General features: G+C 39.8%; 1 non-coding gene across 1 annotated transcript; it reads left to right on the top strand.

Annotated features, from left to right (window-relative positions):
- The first annotated feature begins 1,398 nt into the window (after window positions 1–1,398).
- Window positions 1,399–1,502, top strand: LOC111749657 (U6 spliceosomal RNA). Its single transcript, XR_002784857.1, has one exon. It is a non-coding gene; the product is annotated as a U6 spliceosomal RNA (small nuclear RNA).
- Window positions 1,503–7,453: the final 5,951 nt, after the last annotated feature.

Below are 7,453 nucleotides of genomic sequence, written 5' to 3'. Positions count from 1 at the left end.
TTGGAAAATACGGCCTTGGTGATAGAAATGACATGGGAGATCACATGATAGAATTTTGCAAGACCAGTGACTTCTTCATTGCAAATACCCTTTTCAACAGCATAAATGGCAACCATACACATGGACTTTGCCAGATGGAATACACAAAAATCAAATCGACTACATCTGTGAAAAGAGACAATGGTGAAGTTCAATACCTTCAGCCAGAACAAGGCCAGAAGCTGACTACGGAACAGACCATCAGTTGCTCATACGCAAGTTCAAGTTGAAGCTGAAGAAAATTAAACCAAGTCCACAAAAGCCAAAGTGTGACCTTGAGTATATCTCACCTGAATTTTGAGACCATCTTAGGAATACATTTGATGCATTGAACACTAATGACCAAAGACCAGTCGAGTTGTGGGATGACATCAAGGACATCATATATGAAAAAAGCAAAGGTCATTAAAAAGACAGGAAGGAAAGATAAGACCAAAAGAGACTCTGAAACTTACTCTGGAACATACCCCAGTGCCCTCGAGTCGATTCCGACTCATAGCAACTCATAGATTAAGTGCTACAGCTGCTAACCAAAGGGTCGGCTAACTCTTGAACATAGAATAGCAAAGTGAACAGAAGAAATGATGAAGTAAAAGAACTGAACAGAAGATGTCAAAGGCCAGCTTGAGAAGAAAAAGTATTATAATGAAATGTGCAAAGACCTGGAGCTAGAAAACTAAAAGGGAAGAACACACTTAGCCTTTCTCAAGCTGAAAGAATTGAAGAAAAAATTCAAGCCCCGAATTTCAATATTTAAGGACTGTCTAAAACCTGGTGGCACAGTGGTTAAAAGCTACACCTGCTAACCAAAAGATCGCAGTTCAAAGCCACCGGGCACTCCTTGGAAACCCTATGGGGCAGTTCTGCTCTGTCCTATAGGGTCACTATGAGTCAGAATTGACTTGCTGGCAATGGGTTTGGTTTTTTGGTTTGGTTTATGGGCAAAAAGTTAAATGATGCAGGAAACATCCAAAGAAGATAGAAGGAATACACAGAGCCACTGTACCAAAAAAAAAATTGGTCGATGTTCAACCATATCAGGAGGTAGCATATGGTCAGGAACCGATGGTACTGAAGGAAAAAGTCCAAGCAGCACTGAAGGCATTTTCAAAACAAAAGGTCCAGAAATTGATTGAATACCAATCGAGATGTTTCAACAAATGGATGCGACATTGGAAGTGCTCACTTGTCTATGCCAAGAAATTTGGAAGACAATTACTTGGCCAACCAACTGGAAGAAATCCACATTTTTGCCCATTCCAAAGAAAGGTGATCCAAAAGAATGCAGAAATTTCAAACAATATCGTTAACATCATAAGCAAGTAAAATCTTGCTGAAGATAATTAAAAAATGGTTACAGTGCTTACTTCAGCAGCACATATACTAAAATTGGAACAATACAGAGATTAGCATGGCCCCTGCACAAAGATGACACACAAATTCGTGAAGCATTCCATGTTTTTACTTGATTTGTAAGCTTTCACTTAAAGCACAATAAACAAATTTTTAAAAAAAATGGTTGCTGTACTACATCAACAGGGAGCTGCCAGAAATTCCAGCTGGATTCAGAAGAGGATGTAGAACAAGGGATATCATTCCTTGTGTCAGATGGATCTTGGCTGAAATCAGAGAATACCAGAAAGATGTTTACCTTTGTTTCATCAACTATGCAAAGACTATGAGGATCACAATAAATTATGATTAACATTTTGAAGAAAGGGTAGTCCAGAGCACTTAATTGTGTACATGAGGAACCTGTACATAGGCCAAGAGGCAGTCATTCAAACAAAACAAGGGAATACTACCTGGTTTAAAATAATCAAAGGTGTGTGTCAGGGTTGTATTCTTTCACCATACTTATTCAATCCGTATGCTGAGCAAATAATCTGAGAAGCTGGACTATATGAAGGAGCATGTGACATCAAGATTGGAGGAAGATTCATTAACCACCTCCAATATGCAGTTGACACAAACTTGCTTGCTGAAAGTGAAGAGGACTTGAAGCACTTACTGATGAAGACCAAAGACTACAGCCTTCAGTACAGATTATATCTCAACGTAAAGAAAAAAAATCCTGACAACTGGACCAATAAAAAACATCATGATAAATGGAGAAAAGTTCAAAGTAGTTAAAGGTTTCATTTTACTTGGATCCACAATCGACACCCATGGAAACAGCAGTCGAGAAATCAAATGACCTATTTATTACATTGGACAAATCTGCTGCAAAAGACCTCTTTAAAGTGCTAAAAAAAAAAAAAAAAAAGATGTCACTTTGAGGACTAAGGTGTGCCTGACCCAAGCTGTGGTGTTTTCAATAGCCTCATACACAAACTGAACAATGAATAAGAAAGACTGAAGAAAAACTAATGCCTTTGAATTATAGTGTTGGCAAAGAATATTGAATATACCATGGAGTGCCAGAGGAATGAACAAGTCTGTCGTGGAAGTGCAGCCAGAATGGTCCTTAGAAGCAAGGGTGGTGAGACTTCATCTTACGTACTTTGGGCATGTTATCAGGAGGGACCAGTCCCTGGAGAAAAACATCATGCTTGGTAGAGAGTCAGTGAAAAAGAGGAAGACCCTTAATGAGATGGATTGACACAGTGGGTGCAACAATGGGCTCTAACAAAGCAATGATTGTGAGGATGGTGCAGGACTGGGCAAGAGTTTCATTGTGTTGTGCATACGGTCACTATGAGCCAGAACCAACTCAACAGAACCTAACAACAAAAACAACATAGGAGTTAGGATTTACAACACAGATTTTTGGAGGGCACACTTTAATCCATAAAATATAGCATACTCTCTGTGAGTTTCTATGAATCATTCCAGTAAATTAATGAATGAGAAGGAGCAACGTCTGGTGTCCATTTGTTTGGAAGTCGGAAAAACAATGTTTCTCTGACCTATTAGCTCTGGCCCTACTCCAAGTGGCTAGGCTTGGAGAGAGAGAGTTTCTTGGGCAGCTGGCAATGAGGGTAAAGAAAAGGGCAGGTGAAGACTGGATCCATAGACACACTTTGGGGATTAGATTTATGCTGATCCTTACTATGCCATTAGCATCAAAGGTGGGCTTTACCCACTTTACCCTTTGCTTAGTGCAGGCAGGAGGAAGAAAAAGAAACCAATGAACGGATGGGACAAATAGAAAACAAATAGAAGGATGGTAAATTTAAATCTCACCATAATATTTAATAATCACATTAAACATAAATGGTCTAAACACCCGTACTAAAAGACATATTGTCAGAGTGGATACCAAAGTAAGACTCAACTGTATGCTGCCTACAAGAAACCAACTTTAAATGTATAGATCCAAATAGATTAAGATAAAAGGATGGAGAAGCATATTATTTTTAACAACTTTTTTTCAAAACTGTATTAGTATCAAACAAAGTAGATTTGAAAGAAATGAAAGTTACCAGGGACAAGGAGGGTATCCATAATGATAAAGTAGCTGGCTATTCTTTGGTCTTCCGTATTCATTATTCAGCTTTCACATGAGGCAATTGAAAAGAGCATAGAAGAATGATGCATTTGAATTACGATATTGGTGAAGAATACTGAATATACCACAGACTGCCAGAAGAACAAACAAATCTGTCTTGGAGGAAGTACAACCAGAATGCTCCTTAGAAGCAAGGATGGAGGGACTTTGTCTCACATACTTTGGACATGTTATTAGGATATCAGGAGGGACCAGTTCCTGTAAAAGGACATCATGCTTGGTGAAGAAGAGGGTCAGCTAAAAAGAGAAAGACTCTTGATGAGATGGGTTGACACAGTGGCTGCAACAATGGGCTCAAACATAACAATGATTGTGAGAATGGTGCAGTGCCAAGCAGGGCATTGTTCTGTTGTATATAGGGTCACTATGAGTTGGAAGTGACTTGATGGCACCTAACAACAACAACAAAATGGCTTACCCATTAAGAAAGCATAAAACCCAGTGCCGTCGAGTCGATTCCGACTCATAGCGACCCTATAGGACAGAGTAGAACTGCCCTATAGATTTTCCAAGGAGCGCCTACATAAAAATTCTAAACATATATGAACCTTAAATAGTGCTTCAAAATGGACTAAGTAAAAACTGATAAACACCAAGGAGAATCAGAAAATTAGTAATCAGAGATTTCAATGCCCCTCTCTTAATAGTTGATAGAAAAGGAGACAGAAAATCTGTAAGCATATAGAAGACTTGCAAAATACAATCATACAACTTGACCTAACTGACATCTATAGAACACTCTACCCAATAATGCATTATCCAAAATGGAAATTATTTTAAAAAATCAGTAACAACAACAACAAAATCCTGGATAACCACCAAATATTTGGAAACTAACAACACTAGGCATCCCATGGAAAGACAAAAACAATAGGAAAAACAAAATATTTTGAATTAAATGAAAATGAAATCAACAGTCCTGTATTCAGAATGAGGAAAAAAGATGGAATACAGAAATTATCAATATCAACGATAGGTGCATCACAATAGATTATGCAGATATCAAAAAATAAGGGAAAATTATGAACAATTTTTGACCAAAAAATTCAATAATGTAGATGAAATAAACAATTCCTTGAAAGAGACAACCTACCAAAGTTCACACAAAGAGAAACTGAATACCACTATTTATTAGCACATTTGAAAAGAAAACTCTAGGCCCAAATGCCTTCTCTGACCAATTCTATCAAGCATTTAAGGAAGAAATAACAGAAATTATAAACAAATTCTTTGAGAAATTGAAAAGTAGAAGATATTACCCAACTCATGCTAAGAAGCCAGCATTACTCTGATACCAAAACTAGAAAAAGTGTGATGGTTAAGATTGTGTGTCAACTTGGCTGGGCCTTAATTCTCAGTGGTTTCCATGATGAGATTTGATATAATGTGATCACCTCCATGATGAGATATGCAGTGAGTAGTCAATCAGTTGAAAGGGAGTTTCCTTAAGCATGTACCCTACATCAAATATAAGTGGACATTCTGGCAAGGCTCATGGGCTTTTGCTCACTCTGGATCCTGCAGCTAGCTCTTATTTGTCTAACTTGACCTCCAGTTCATGGGACTTGAGCTAGCAGCTTGCCTGCAGTCTTGTCTGCTGATCTTGGAATTCATCAATTTTTGCAGCCTGCAAGCAAGAGTCCTGCTCTCTGACCTGCCAATATTGGGTTCACTAGCCCCTGCAGCTGTGTGAATCAGGGGAAGCCTCTATCCTGACCCATGGACTTGGGACGTTCCGGCCTGTACAACCACTTGAGCCATTTCCTTGACATAAATCTCTCTCCATGTATATTTATACACTTTACTGGTTTTGCTTCTCTAGAGAACCAGCCTAAGACACAAAGGTACTAAAAAAATGTAAAAGCTAAAGATCAATATCCCTCATAAGCATAAATGCAAAAAAGTTCTAACAAAATCTCAGTAAATAGAATTTAACCATATATAAAATGATAGTACGTAGCATAAAAACAAGATATTCACAGATAAATCTGACAAAAGATGTGCAAACTCTGTACACTGAAAATTACAAAATATTACTTAAAAATATTAAAGATGTAAATATATGGAAAGATATATCATGTTAACAGATGGGAGAACTTAATATTATTAAGGTGTCAATTCTCCCCATATTGATCTATTCATTCAATGCAACCCTGACCAAATCCCAGGAGGCTTTTTTGTAAAAATAAAAATAAAAAACGAATTCTAAAACTCATATAGAAATGCAAAAGACCCAGCTCTCATGAAATGTTTCCAAAAGCAATTACAAAATATCAGCAAATAAACAGAAGTTACAGAAAAAGAGCCAAATGGAAATTATAGAACTGAAAAATACAAAAGTAAAAACTCATTGGATGTTGTCATGGATTGAATTATGTCCCCTAAAAATGTGTATATTTACTTGGTTAAGCCATGATTCCAAGTATTCTGTGGTTGTCCATTTTGTGATTAGAATTTTATGTTAGGGTTAGGGTGGGATTGTAACACCACCCTTACGTAGGTCACCTCCCTGATCCAATGTAAAGGGAGTTTCCCTGGGGTGCTGCCTGCACTACCTTTTATCTCTCAAGAGATAAAAGGAAAGGGAAGCAAGCAGAGAGTTGGGAACCTCATACCACCAAGAAAGTAGCGCCGGAAGCAGAGCACGTCTTTGGACCTGAGGTTCCTGTGCTGAGATGCTCCCAGACCAAGCAAAGACTGATACATCACAAGGACTTTCCCCCAGAGCCAATAGAGAGAGAAAGCCTACTCCTGGAGCTGACACTCTGAATTTGGACTTGTGGCCTACTTAACTGTGAGAGAATAAACTTCTCTTTGTTAAAGCCATCCACTTGTGGTTTTTCTGTTATAGCAGCACTAGACAACTAAGACAGAATTTTGTACTGCGAGAGTAGGGTGCTGCTCTAACAGATACCTAAGATGTGGAAGCCGTATTGAAACTGTGAATGGATAGAGTTGCAGCAATGGTAGAGGACCAGCAGCAGCAGAGAACCTGCAGTGGCAGAGAAGCAGCAGCAGAGAAGCAGCAGCAGCAGGACCAGGAGACCAGAGCGAGGTGACGCTGGAGCCAACCCACGGAGCAAGGGATCTGAGTGTCTGCACTCAGGAGGCTTCCTGGCAGAGCAGGGTGCCTCCAGGCACTTATTGGTGGAGATAGGCTTGCTCATCCATGTAGCCAGACAGCTGAGTGCCTGTGTGCAGGAGGCTTCCTGACAGAGTGGGGTACCTCCAGGCACTTATCAGTGCAGCTACAGAGCTTTGGAACACTTGTCCCAGCAGGGACATGTGGGCATGAGGCCAAGAAGCCAGGAGACGGAGGCTAAAGAGACAAGGAACAGGGGAAGCCGAGCTGCCTCAGTCTCAAAAGGTGTGGTCATGACCTCAGGTGTTTCAAAGGGTGGAGCTGTGGCCTCTGGTGTTTGTAAGGGTAGGATTGCCACCCAGATGGACTAGGAGAATGGTGCGTCTAAAGCCAAGGGAGCAGAGTTGCTGTCCCAGTGGGCCTGGGAGGTGGAGCTGAAGCCCAGGGCCGAGAGACCTCCACTCAGAATCTGGAGATTGTGGCCAATACCTAGAGTCTGGAGGGCAGATCCATTGTGTAAATTGTCTCAGAGAACAGAGTATTATTTTCAAAGCCTTGAGGGCTAACGTAATGTGTTCTGCTGATTTGCTTGGTGCCTATTATCCCTTCTTTTCCTCCAGTTTCTCCCATTCGTAATGGAAATGTCTAGCTTGTGCCTGTTCTGTCATTTTACCTTTGGAAGCAGATAACCTGTATTCTAGATTTCACAGATGAAGAGAAATTTTTGGATTTTGGACTTTGAGTTAAGACTTTTGCAATGATACGTGGGATATGTTTTGCATGTTGCAAGGATGTCAAAAGGGGGCCAAAGGGTGGAAAGC

Source organism: Loxodonta africana, chromosome 11, assembly GCF_030014295.1.
Source record: "Loxodonta africana isolate mLoxAfr1 chromosome 11, mLoxAfr1.hap2, whole genome shotgun sequence".
Taxonomy (NCBI): domain Eukaryota; kingdom Metazoa; phylum Chordata; class Mammalia; order Proboscidea; family Elephantidae; genus Loxodonta; species Loxodonta africana.
Note: the sequence above shows the minus strand (reverse complement) of the source record. Positions and strands in the feature narration are given on the sequence as shown.